At 69.6% G+C, this 12,230-nt stretch overlaps 5 non-coding genes across 5 annotated transcripts; all 5 read left to right on the forward strand.

Moving 5' to 3' along the window:
* The first annotated feature begins 918 nt into the window (after nt 1-918).
* On the forward strand, nt 919-1,037 carry LOC149124215 (5S ribosomal RNA). The gene has a single exon (XR_016215429.1). It is a non-coding gene; the product is annotated as a 5S ribosomal RNA (ribosomal RNA).
* A 2,332-nt stretch (nt 1,038-3,369) lies between these two features.
* Nucleotides 3,370-3,488, forward strand: LOC149124216 (5S ribosomal RNA). Its single transcript, XR_016215430.1, has one exon. It is a non-coding gene; the product is annotated as a 5S ribosomal RNA (ribosomal RNA).
* Nucleotides 3,489-5,815: 2,327 nt separating this feature from the next.
* Nucleotides 5,816-5,934, forward strand: LOC149124217 (5S ribosomal RNA). Its single transcript, XR_016215431.1, has one exon. It is a non-coding gene; the product is annotated as a 5S ribosomal RNA (ribosomal RNA).
* A 2,335-nt stretch (nt 5,935-8,269) lies between these two features.
* LOC149124218 (5S ribosomal RNA) lies at nt 8,270-8,388 on the forward strand. The gene has a single exon (XR_016215636.1). It is a non-coding gene; the product is annotated as a 5S ribosomal RNA (ribosomal RNA).
* A 2,350-nt stretch (nt 8,389-10,738) lies between these two features.
* Nucleotides 10,739-10,857, forward strand: LOC149124219 (5S ribosomal RNA). Its single transcript, XR_016215432.1, has one exon. It is a non-coding gene; the product is annotated as a 5S ribosomal RNA (ribosomal RNA).
* The last annotated feature ends 1,373 nt before the right edge of the window (nt 10,858-12,230 follow it).

Genomic DNA, 12,230 nt, shown 5'->3' on the forward strand with positions numbered 1-12,230 from the left:
TGCCGGGCTGGAGGGTGCGGGTCGCGCTGAAGCGCCCCACCCTCCCGTGAGGGAACGGGCGCTGAGGACGGAAATCCCTCTGTGCCACGAAGGGTGTCGGGGTGTGCGACTGTGTGCCCCTTGTGTAGGCGTGTGTGTGTGTGTGTGTGTGTGTGTGTGAGTGCCCACGCGAGCGTGCGGCGGGGGTGATTCCGTGCGCTGCCGCCCTCCTTCCCGACCTGCTGCCCCACTTGGGCCCCCGTGACCGAGCGGGGACAAGGGTCCCCAGGCCCTCAGCTGTCCTCGCGGCGTGGGAGTGTGTGGAGGCGCGGCGGCCGTGCCGGGGGAGGGCGGGCGACCTGTGCGTCAGCGGTGGGGGGGCTGCTGGCGGCCGGGTAGGAGGGAAGGCCCGGGCCGCGGTGGTGTGGGGCGCCGAACCCCCTGGTGCCGGGACCCGCGAGCCGCGGGGCGCAGCCCTGGGCAGGCGTGGAGGCTGCCGGGCACGGCTGGCGTGTGGCTGGGCGATGGCGGCAGGCAGGGGATCCGGCCTAGAAAGAGAGAGTAGGAGTTCCCTGTGGCCAGCGGCAGCCGGAGGAGGTTGGCTCCCCTTGGCTTGGCGGCAGCGTGCCGACTGGGCGCCCGGTGCTGCAGGTCCTGGGCTGGGCAGGCGGAGGGCTGGAGTTCGGGCACTGGTGCAGGGCTAGGCGGAGGGCGGCTGAGGAGGAGGGGGGGGGAGGAGGAGAAGAGAAGAGAAGAGAAAAGAGGGAGGAGGCGGAGGAGAAGCGGCAGCGGGAGCGGGAGCGGGAGCGGGAATGGGAATGGGAATGGGAGTGAGAGCGGGGAGCGGGCAGGAGGAGGAGGAGGAGGAGGCGGCGGCGGCGGCGGCGGCGGCGGCTGTGCGGGCGCGCACTCAAGAGGGGCCTGGAGGCAGCCTCTGGCGTCTACGGCCATACCACCCTGAACGCGCCCGATCTCGTCTGATCTCGGAAGCTAAGCAGGGTCGGGCCTGGTTAGTACTTGGATGGGAGACCGCCTGGGAATACCGGGTGCTGTAGGCTTTTGCCCCGCGGCACCCTCCCCTTTTGCTCGCCTTTGGCTGGCTGCCTAGCCACGCCCCCATCCGCCAGCCCGCACGCCGGGACCCCTGCGACCCCCAACGCAGCTCCAGCAGGGGGCAGAAGCCCGACCCCTCCACCTGGCAGCCCCAGCCCGCCCGCGCCTCGGGCCTGGGCCTGGGCCTGGGCCTGGGCACGGGCACGGGCACGGGCACGGGCACGGGCGGGCCGGCCAGCTGTCCCCGGCTGCCGCAGCCCCACCGCCAACCCCGGGGCCCACCCCGGGACACAGGCCACGCCCCGCGCCATCCAGCGCGCCCCCTCCAACCCCAAACCAGCGACTCACCGCCCGCCAGGGCGCTCCCCTGCCGGCCGCCCCAACCCCGCAGCCCGCCGCACCAGCAGCTCCCGGCACCTGCACTCCCACCGCCCCTCCCGGGCTCCTGTCTCCCAGGGAGCCCAATGACTGTGACCACGACCACGACCACGACCACCGCCCGAAGACGACGCCAGGGCGCGGTTGCCCACCACTCAGGGCCCGGTGCCTCGCGCAGCCCAACCCGCGGGCCCTCTGCGCCACCTGGCCGTGCGGCGGCCACGCGCCACAGCCGCGGAAGCCCTCCAGAGCGCAAAGGAGGGACCCCACACCAAGCCTCGCAGGCAATACAGGCACCCTCTCCCTCTGTCTCTGACTTACACCAACACCTACACGTCTCTCTCTCTTTCTCTCTCTCTCTCTGTCTCTCTCTCCTCTCTCTGTCCCCCTCTCCCCCATCAGCCCTGACTCACACAGCATCCAAACGGGGCACCCTTTTGGCAGGCCAGGCAGAGACCCGCGGCCACAGGCTGCGTGCCCACAGGACCTCCCCGGGACAGAGGGTCCGTGGCAGGCAGGCAGCACACAGCCTGTGGTCTCTGTGGGGAGCAACTCGGATTGGACTGAGTTACTGGAATTAAGACTTATTCTATGCATCTGCTCTCCCACAATATGGCGCTGGGAGAGGAGAAAACAGCTTCTATGCAGCTGCCTCTTGCCAACTTGAGTGATGACCTCCAGGAGCTGATCCTGCTCCTGATTGGAGGAGAGCAGCGTACTTGGCGTGTGGGCAGCCGAGTTGGGATTGGCGGAAGAGGACTATAAAGGAGGAGAGAGACAACATGCACCAGGAACATCTAAGGGGAACACCTGTGCAGCCCCCGAGAGAGCCGGCCGGCCGGCCGGCGGTGTGCCGCTCCCCCGCGGAAGTGGGGAATGTGGCAGGGGGAACCGCCCTTCCACGGAGGTGGAAGGGACGGTAGCCAACCCGGGAAGAACCAGCAGCAAACCCGGGGAGGGCCGAGCAGACGAAAGAACAGCGCAGGGTCCTGTGTCGTTCCTCCATGAAGAGGGGGAGCGACAGTCTCGAACTGGCTGCCGGGCTGGAGGGTGCGGGTCGCGCTGAAGCGCCCCACCCTCCCGTGAGGGAACGGGCGCTGAGGACGGAAATCCCTCTGTGCCACGAAGGGTGTCGGGGTGTGCGACTGTGTGCCCCTTGTGTAGGCGTGTGTGTGTGTGTGTGTGTGTGTGTGTGTGAGTGCCCACGCGAGCGTGCGGCGGGGGTGATTCCGTGCGCTGCCGCCCTCCTTCCCGACCTGCTGCCCCACTTGGGCCCCCGTGACCGAGCGGGGACAAGGGTCCCCAGGCCCTCAGCTGTCCTCGCGGCGTGGGAGTGTGTGGAGGCGCGGCGGCCGTGCCGGGGGAGGGCGGGCGACCTGTGCGTCAGCGGTGGGGGGGCTGCTGGCGGCCGGGTAGGAGGGAAGGCCCGGGCCGCGGTGGTGTGGGGCGCCGAACCCCCTGGTGCCGGGACCCGCGAGCCGCGGGGCGCAGCCCTGGGCAGGCGTGGAGGCTGCCGGGCACGGCTGGCGTGTGGCTGGGCGATGGCGGCAGGCAGGGGATCCGGCCTAGAAAGAGAGAGTAGGAGTTCCCTGTGGCCAGCGGCAGCCGGAGGAGGTTGGCTCCCCTTGGCTTGGCGGCAGCGTGCCGACTGGGCGCCCGGTGCTGCAGGTCCTGGGCTGGGCAGGCGGAGGGCTGGAGTTCGGGCACTGGTGCAGGGCTAGGCGGAGGGCGGCTGAGGAGGAGGGGGGGGGAGGAGGAGAAGAGAAGAGAAGAGAAAAGAGGGAGGAGGCGGAGGAGAAGCGGCAGCGGGAGCGGGAGCGGGAATGGGAATGGGAATGGGAATGGGAGTGAGAGCGGGGAGCGGGCAGGAGGAGGAGGAGGAGGCGGCGGCGGCGGCGGCGGCGGCGGCGGCGGCTGTGCGGGCGCGCACTCAAGAGGGGCCTGGAGGCAGCCTCTGGCGTCTACGGCCATACCACCCTGAACGCGCCCGATCTCGTCTGATCTCGGAAGCTAAGCAGGGTCGGGCCTGGTTAGTACTTGGATGGGAGACCGCCTGGGAATACCGGGTGCTGTAGGCTTTTGCCCCGCGGCACCCTCCCCTTTTGCTCGCCTTTGGCTGGCTGCCTAGCCACGCCCCCATCCGCCAGCCCGCACGCCGGGACCCCTGCGACCCCCAACGCAGCTCCAGCAGGGGGCAGAAGCCCGACCCCTCCACCTGGCAGCCCCAGCCCGCCCGCGCCTCGGGCCTGGGCCTGGGCCTGGGCCTGGGCACGGGCACGGGCACGGGCACGGGCACGGGCGGGCCGGCCAGCTGTCCCCGGCTGCCGCAGCCCCACCGCCAACCCCGGGGCCCACCCCGGGACACAGGCCACGCCCCGCGCCATCCAGCGCGCCCCCTCCAACCCCAAACCAGCGACTCACCGCCCGCCAGGGCGCTCCCCTGCCGGCCGCCCCAACCCCGCAGCCCGCCGCACCAGCAGCTCCCGGCACCTGCACTCCCACCGCCCCTCCCGGGCTCCTGTCTCCCAGGGAGCCCAATGACTGTGACCACGACCACGACCACGACCACCGCCCGAAGACGACGCCAGGGCGCGGTTGCCCACCACTCAGGGCCCGGTGCCTCGCGCAGCCCAACCCGCGGGCCCTCTGCGCCACCTGGCCGTGCGGCGGCCACGCGCCACAGCCGCGGAAGCCCTCCAGAGCGCAAAGGAGGGACCCCACACCAAGCCTCGCAGGCAATACAGGCACCCTCTCCCTCTGTCTCTGACTTACACCAACACCTACACGTCTCTCTCTCTTTCTCTCTCTCTCTCTGTCTCTCTCTCCTCTCTCTGTCCCCCTCTCCCCCATCAGCCCTGACTCACACAGCATCCAAACGGGGCACCCTTTTGGCAGGCCAGGCAGAGACCCGCGGCCACAGGCTGCGTGCCCACAGGACCTCCCCGGGACAGAGGGTCCGTGGCAGGCAGGCAGCACACAGCCTGTGGTCTCTGTGGGGAGCAACTCGGATTGGACTGAGTTACTGGAATTAAGACTTATTCTATGCATCTGCTCTCCCACAATATGGCGCTGGGAGAGGAGAAAACAGCTTCTATGCAGCTGCCTCTTGCCAACTTGAGTGATGACCTCCAGGAGCTGATCCTGCTCCTGATTGGAGGAGAGCAGCGTACTTGGCGTGTGGGCAGCCGAGTTGGGATTGGCGGAAGAGGACTATAAAGGAGGAGAGAGACAACATGCACCAGGAACATCTAAGGGGAACACCTGTGCAGCCCCCGAGAGAGCCGGCCGGCCGGCCGGCGGTGTGCCGCTCCCCCGCGGAAGTGGGGAATGTGGCAGGGGGAACCGCCCTTCCACGGAGGTGGAAGGGACGGTAGCCAACCCGGGAAGAACCAGCAGCAAACCCGGGGAGGGCCGAGCAGACGAAAGAACAGCGCAGGGTCCTGTGTCGTTCCTCCATGAAGAGGGGGAGCGACAGTCTCGAACTGGCTGCCGGGCTGGAGGGTGCGGGTCGCGCTGAAGCGCCCCACCCTCCCGTGAGGGAACGGGCGCTGAGGACGGAAATCCCTCTGTGCCACGAAGGGTGTCGGGGTGTGCGACTGTGTGCCCCTTGTGTAGGCGTGTGTGTGTGTGTGTGTGTGTGTGTGTGAGTGCCCACGCGAGCGTGCGGCGGGGGTGATTCCGTGCGCTGCCGCCCTCCTTCCCGACCTGCTGCCCCACTTGGGCCCCCGTGACCGAGCGGGGACAAGGGTCCCCAGGCCCTCAGCTGTCCTCGCGGCGTGGGAGTGTGTGGAGGCGCGGCGGCCGTGCCGGGGGAGGGCGGGCGACCTGTGCGTCAGCGGTGGGGGGGCTGCTGGCGGCCGGGTAGGAGGGAAGGCCCGGGCCGCGGTGGTGTGGGGCGCCGAACCCCCTGGTGCCGGGACCCGCGAGCCGCGGGGCGCAGCCCTGGGCAGGCGTGGAGGCTGCCGGGCACGGCTGGCGTGTGGCTGGGCGATGGCGGCAGGCAGGGGATCCGGCCTAGAAAGAGAGAGTAGGAGTTCCCTGTGGCCAGCGGCAGCCGGAGGAGGTTGGCTCCCCTTGGCTTGGCGGCAGCGTGCCGACTGGGCGCCCGGTGCTGCAGGTCCTGGGCTGGGCAGGCGGAGGGCTGGAGTTCGGGCACTGGTGCAGGGCTAGGCGGAGGGCGGCTGAGGAGGAGGGGGGGGGAGGAGGAGAAGAGAAGAGAAGAGAAAAGAGGGAGGAGGCGGAGGAGAAGCGGCAGCGGGAGCGGGAGCGGGAATGGGAATGGGAATGGGAATGGGAGTGAGAGCGGGGAGCGGGCAGGAGGAGGAGGAGGAGGAGGCGGCGGCGGCGGCGGCGGCGGCGGCTGTGCGGGCGCGCACTCAAGAGGGGCCTGGAGGCAGCCTCTGGCGTCTACGGCCATACCACCCTGAACGCGCCCGATCTCGTCTGATCTCGGAAGCTAAGCAGGGTCGGGCCTGGTTAGTACTTGGATGGGAGACCGCCTGGGAATACCGGGTGCTGTAGGCTTTTGCCCCGCGGCACCCTCCCCTTTTGCTCGCCTTTGGCTGGCTGCCTAGCCACGCCCCCATCCGCCAGCCCGCACGCCGGGACCCCTGCGACCCCCAACGCAGCTCCAGCAGGGGGCAGAAGCCCGACCCCTCCACCTGGCAGCCCCAGCCCGCCCGCGCCTCGGGCCTGGGCCTGGGCCTGGGCCTGGGCACGGGCACGGGCACGGGCACGGGCACGGGCGGGCCGGCCAGCTGTCCCCGGCTGCCGCAGCCCCACCGCCAACCCCGGGGCCCACCCCGGGACACAGGCCACGCCCCGCGCCATCCAGCGCGCCCCCTCCAACCCCAAACCAGCGACTCACCGCCCGCCAGGGCGCTCCCCTGCCGGCCGCCCCAACCCCGCAGCCCGCCGCACCAGCAGCTCCCGGCACCTGCACTCCCACCGCCCCTCCCGGGCTCCTGTCTCCCAGGGAGCCCAATGACTGTGACCACGACCACGACCACGACCACCGCCCGAAGACGACGCCAGGGCGCGGTTGCCCACCACTCAGGGCCCGGTGCCTCGCGCAGCCCAACCCGCGGGCCCTCTGCGCCACCTGGCCGTGCGGCGGCCACGCGCCACAGCCGCGGAAGCCCTCCAGAGCGCAAAGGAGGGACCCCACACCAAGCCTCGCAGGCAATACAGGCACCCTCTCCCTCTGTCTCTGACTTACACCAACACCTACACGTCTCTCTCTCTTTCTCTCTCTCTCTCTGTCTCTCTCTCCTCTCTCTGTCCCCCTCTCCCCCATCAGCCCTGACTCACACAGCATCCAAACGGGGCACCCTTTTGGCAGGCCAGGCAGAGACCCGCGGCCACAGGCTGCGTGCCCACAGGACCTCCCCGGGACAGAGGGTCCGTGGCAGGCAGGCAGCACACAGCCTGTGGTCTCTGTGGGGAGCAACTCGGATTGGACTGAGTTACTGGAATTAAGACTTATTCTATGCATCTGCTCTCCCACAATATGGCGCTGGGAGAGGAGAAAACAGCTTCTATGCAGCTGCCTCTTGCCAACTTGAGTGATGACCTCCAGGAGCTGATCCTGCTCCTGATTGGAGGAGAGCAGCGTACTTGGCGTGTGGGCAGCCGAGTTGGGATTGGCGGAAGAGGACTATAAAGGAGGAGAGAGACAACATGCACCAGGAACATCTAAGGGGAACACCTGTGCAGCCCCCGAGAGAGCCGGCCGGCCGGCCGGCGGTGTGCCGCTCCCCCGCGGAAGTGGGGAATGTGGCAGGGGGAACCGCCCTTCCACGGAGGTGGAAGGGACGGTAGCCAACCCGGGAAGAACCAGCAGCAAACCCGGGGAGGGCCGAGCAGACGAAAGAACAGCGCAGGGTCCTGTGTCGTTCCTCCATGAAGAGGGGGAGCGACAGTCTCGAACTGGCTGCCGGGCTGGAGGGTGCGGGTCGCGCTGAAGCGCCCCACCCTCCCGTGAGGGAACGGGCGCTGAGGACGGAAATCCCTCTGTGCCACGAAGGGTGTCGGGGTGTGCGACTGTGTGCCCCTTGTGTAGGCGTGTGTGTGTGTGTGTGTGTGTGTGTGTGTGAGTGCCCACGCGAGCGTGCGGCGGGGGTGATTCCGTGCGCTGCCGCCCTCCTTCCCGACCTGCTGCCCCACTTGGGCCCCCGTGACCGAGCGGGGACAAGGGTCCCCAGGCCCTCAGCTGTCCTCGCGGCGTGGGAGTGTGTGGAGGCGCGGCGGCCGTGCCGGGGGAGGGCGGGCGACCTGTGCGTCAGCGGTGGGGGGGCTGCTGGCGGCCGGGTAGGAGGGAAGGCCCGGGCCGCGGTGGTGTGGGGCGCCGAACCCCCTGGTGCCGGGACCCGCGAGCCGCGGGGCGCAGCCCTGGGCAGGCGTGGAGGCTGCCGGGCACGGCTGGCGTGTGGCTGGGCGATGGCGGCAGGCAGGGGATCCGGCCTAGAAAGAGAGAGTAGGAGTTCCCTGTGGCCAGCGGCAGCCGGAGGAGGTTGGCTCCCCTTGGCTTGGCGGCAGCGTGCCGACTGGGCGCCCGGTGCTGCAGGTCCTGGGCTGGGCAGGCGGAGGGCTGGAGTTCGGGCACTGGTGCAGGGCTAGGCGGAGGGCGGCTGAGGAGGAGGGGGGGGGAGGAGGAGAAGAGAAGAGAAGAGAAAAGAGGGAGGAGGCGGAGGAGAAGCGGCAGCGGGAGCGGGAGCGGGAATGGGAATGGGAATGGGAATGGGAGTGAGAGCGGGGAGCGGGCAGGAGGAGGAGGAGGAGGAGGAGGCGGCGGCGGCGGCGGCGGCGGCGGCGGCTGTGCGGGCGCGCACTCAAGAGGGGCCTGGAGGCAGCCTCTGGCGTCTACGGCCATACCACCCTGAACGCGCCCGATCTCCTCTGATCTCGGAAGCTAAGCAGGGTCGGGCCTGGTTAGTACTTGGATGGGAGACCGCCTGGGAATACTGGGTGCTGTAGGCTTTTGCCCCGCGGCACCCTCCCCTTTTGCTCGCCTTTGGCTGGCTGCCTAGCCACGCCCCCATCCGCCAGCCCGCACGCCGGGACCCCTGCGACCCCCAACGCAGCTCCAGCAGGGGGCAGAAGCCCGACCCCTCCACCTGGCAGCCCCAGCCCGCCCGCGCCTCGGGCCTGGGCCTGGGCCTGGGCCTGGGCACGGGCACGGGCACGGGCACGGGCACGGGCGGGCCGGCCAGCTGTCCCCGGCTGCCGCAGCCCCACCGCCAACCCCGGGGCCCACCCCGGGACACAGGCCACGCCCCGCGCCATCCAGCGCGCCCCCTCCAACCCCAAACCAGCGACTCACCGCCCGCCAGGGCGCTCCCCTGCCGGCCGCCCCAACCCCGCAGCCCGCCGCACCAGCAGCTCCCGGCACCTGCACTCCCACCGCCCCTCCCGGGCTCCTGTCTCCCAGGGAGCCCAATGACTGTGACCACGACCACGACCACGACCACCGCCCGAAGACGACGCCAGGGCGCGGTTGCCCACCACTCAGGGCCCGGTGCCTCGCGCAGCCCAACCCGCGGGCCCTCTGCGCCACCTGGCCGTGCGGCGGCCACGCGCCACAGCCGCGGAAGCCCTCCAGAGCGCAAAGGAGGGACCCCACACCAAGCCTCGCAGGCAATACAGGCACCCTCTCCCTCTGTCTCTGACTTACACCAACACCTACACGTCTCTCTCTCTTTCTCTCTCTCTCTCTGTCTCTCTCTCCTCTCTCTGTCCCCCTCTCCCCCATCAGCCCTGACTCACACAGCATCCAAACGGGGCACCCTTTTGGCAGGCCAGGCAGAGACCCGCGGCCACAGGCTGCGTGCCCACAGGACCTCCCCGGGACAGAGGGTCCGTGGCAGGCAGGCAGCACACAGCCTGTGGTCTCTGTGGGGAGCAACTCGGATTGGACTGAGTTACTGGAATTAAGACTTATTCTATGCATCTGCTCTCCCACAATATGGCGCTGGGAGAGGAGAAAACAGCTTCTATGCAGCTGCCTCTTGCCAACTTGAGTGATGACCTCCAGGAGCTGATCCTGCTCCTGATTGGAGGAGAGCAGCGTACTTGGCGTGTGGGCAGCCGAGTTGGGATTGGCGGAAGAGGACTATAAAGGAGGAGAGAGACAACATGCACCAGGAACATCTAAGGGGAACACCTGTGCAGCCCCCGAGAGAGCCGGCCGGCCGGCCGGCGGTGTGCCGCTCCCCCGCGGAAGTGGGGAATGTGGCAGGGGGAACCGCCCTTCCACGGAGGTGGAAGGGACGGTAGCCAACCCGGGAAGAACCAGCAGCAAACCCGGGGAGGGCCGAGCAGACGAAAGAACAGCGCAGGGTCCTGTGTCGTTCCTCCATGAAGAGGGGGAGCGACAGTCTCGAACTGGCTGCCGGGCTGGAGGGTGCGGGTCGCGCTGAAGCGCCCCACCCTCCCGTGAGGGAACGGGCGCTGAGGACGGAAATCCCTCTGTGCCACGAAGGGTGTCGGGGTGTGCGACTGTGTGCCCCTTGTGTAGGCGTGTGTGTGTGTGTGTGTGTGTGTGTGTGTGAGTGCCCACGCGAGCGTGCGGCGGGGGTGATTCCGTGCGCTGCCGCCCTCCTTCCCGACCTGCTGCCCCACTTGGGCCCCCGTGACCGAGCGGGGACAAGGGTCCCCAGGCCCTCAGCTGTCCTCGCGGCGTGGGAGTGTGTGGAGGCGCGGCGGCCGTGCCGGGGGAGGGCGGGCGACCTGTGCGTCAGCGGTGGGGGGGCTGCTGGCGGCCGGGTAGGAGGGAAGGCCCGGGCCGCGGTGGTGTGGGGCGCCGAACCCCCTGGTGCCGGGACCCGCGAGCCGCGGGGCGCAGCCCTGGGCAGGCGTGGAGGCTGCCGGGCACGGCTGGCGTGTGGCTGGGCGATGGCGGCAGGCAGGGGATCCGGCCTAGAAAGAGAGAGTAGGAGTTCCCTGTGGCCAGCGGCAGCCGGAGGAGGTTGGCTCCCCTTGGCTTGGCGGCAGCGTGCCGACTGGGCGCCCGGTGCTGCAGGTCCTGGGCTGGGCAGGCGGAGGGCTGGAGTTCGGGCACTGGTGCAGGGCTAGGCGGAGGGCGGCTGAGGAGGAGGGGGGGGGAGGAGGAGAAGAGAAGAGAAGAGAAAAGAGGGAGGAGGCGGAGGAGAAGCGGCAGCGGGAGCGGGAGCGGGAATGGGAATGGGAATGGGAATGGGAGTGAGAGCGGGGAGCGGGCAGGAGGAGGAGGAGGAGGAGGAGGCGGCGGCGGCGGCGGCGGCGGCGGCGGCGGCGGCGGCGGCGGCTGTGCGGGCGCGCACTCAAGAGGGGCCTGGAGGCAGCCTCTGGCGTCTACGGCCATACCACCCTGAACGCGCCCGATCTCGTCTGATCTCGGAAGCTAAGCAGGGTCGGGCCTGGTTAGTACTTGGATGGGAGACCGCCTGGGAATACCGGGTGCTGTAGGCTTTTGCCCCGCGGCACCCTCCCCTTTTGCTCGCCTTTGGCTGGCTGCCTAGCCACGCCCCCATCCGCCAGCCCGCACGCCGGGACCCCTGCGACCCCCAACGCAGCTCCAGCAGGGGGCAGAAGCCCGACCCCTCCACCTGGCAGCCCCAGCCCGCCCGCGCCTCGGGCCTGGGCCTGGGCCTGGGCCTGGGCACGGGCACGGGCACGGGCACGGGCACGGGCGGGCCGGCCAGCTGTCCCCGGCTGCCGCAGCCCCACCGCCAACCCCGGGGCCCACCCCGGGACACAGGCCACGCCCCGCGCCATCCAGCGCGCCCCCTCCAACCCCAAACCAGCGACTCACCGCCCGCCAGGGCGCTCCCCTGCCGGCCGCCCCAACCCCGCAGCCCGCCGCACCAGCAGCTCCCGGCACCTGCACTCCCACCGCCCCTCCCGGGCTCCTGTCTCCCAGGGAGCCCAATGACTGTGACCACGACCACGACCACGACCACCGCCCGAAGACGACGCCAGGGCGCGGTTGCCCACCACTCAGGGCCCGGTGCCTCGCGCAGCCCAACCCGCGGGCCCTCTGCGCCACCTGGCCGTGCGGCGGCCACGCGCCACAGCCGCGGAAGCCCTCCAGAGCGCAAAGGAGGGACCCCACACCAAGCCTCGCAGGCAATACAGGCACCCTCTCCCTCTGTCTCTGACTTACACCAACACCTACACGTCTCTCTCTCTTTCTCTCTCTCTCTCTGTCTCTCTCTCCTCTCTCTGTCCCCCTCTCCCCCATCAGCCCTGACTCACACAGCATCCAAACGGGGCACCCTTTTGGCAGGCCAGGCAGAGACCCGCGGCCACAGGCTGCGTGCCCACAGGACCTCCCCGGGACAGAGGGTCCGTGGCAGGCAGGCAGCACACAGCCTGTGGTCTCTGTGGGGAGCAACTCGGATTGGACTGAGTTACTGGAATTAAGACTTATTCTATGCATCTGCTCTCCCACAATATGGCGCTGGGAGAGGAGAAAACAGCTTCTATGCAGCTGCCTCTTGCCAACTTGAGTGATGACCTCCAGGAGCTGATCCTGCTCCTGATTGGAGGAGAGCAGCGTACTTGGCGTGTGGGCAGCCGAGTTGGGATTGGCGGAAGAGGACTATAAAGGAGGAGAGAGACAACATGCACCAGGAACATCTAAGGGGAACACCTGTGCAGCCCCCGAGAGAGCCGGCCGGCCGGCCGGCGGTGTGCCGCTCCCCCGCGGAAGTGGGGAATGTGGCAGGGGGAACCGCCCTTCCACGGAGGTGGAAGGGACGGTAGCCAACCCGGGAAGAACCAGCAGCAAACCCGGGGAGGGCCGAGCAGACGAAAGAACAGCGCAGGGTCCTGTGTCGTTC

The sequence above is a fragment of the Oryctolagus cuniculus genome, chromosome 10 (genome assembly GCF_051225735.1).
Source record: "Oryctolagus cuniculus isolate XC-2025 breed Fujian yellow rabbit chromosome 10, ASM5122573v1, whole genome shotgun sequence".
NCBI classification, from domain to species: Eukaryota; Metazoa; Chordata; class Mammalia; order Lagomorpha; family Leporidae; genus Oryctolagus; species Oryctolagus cuniculus.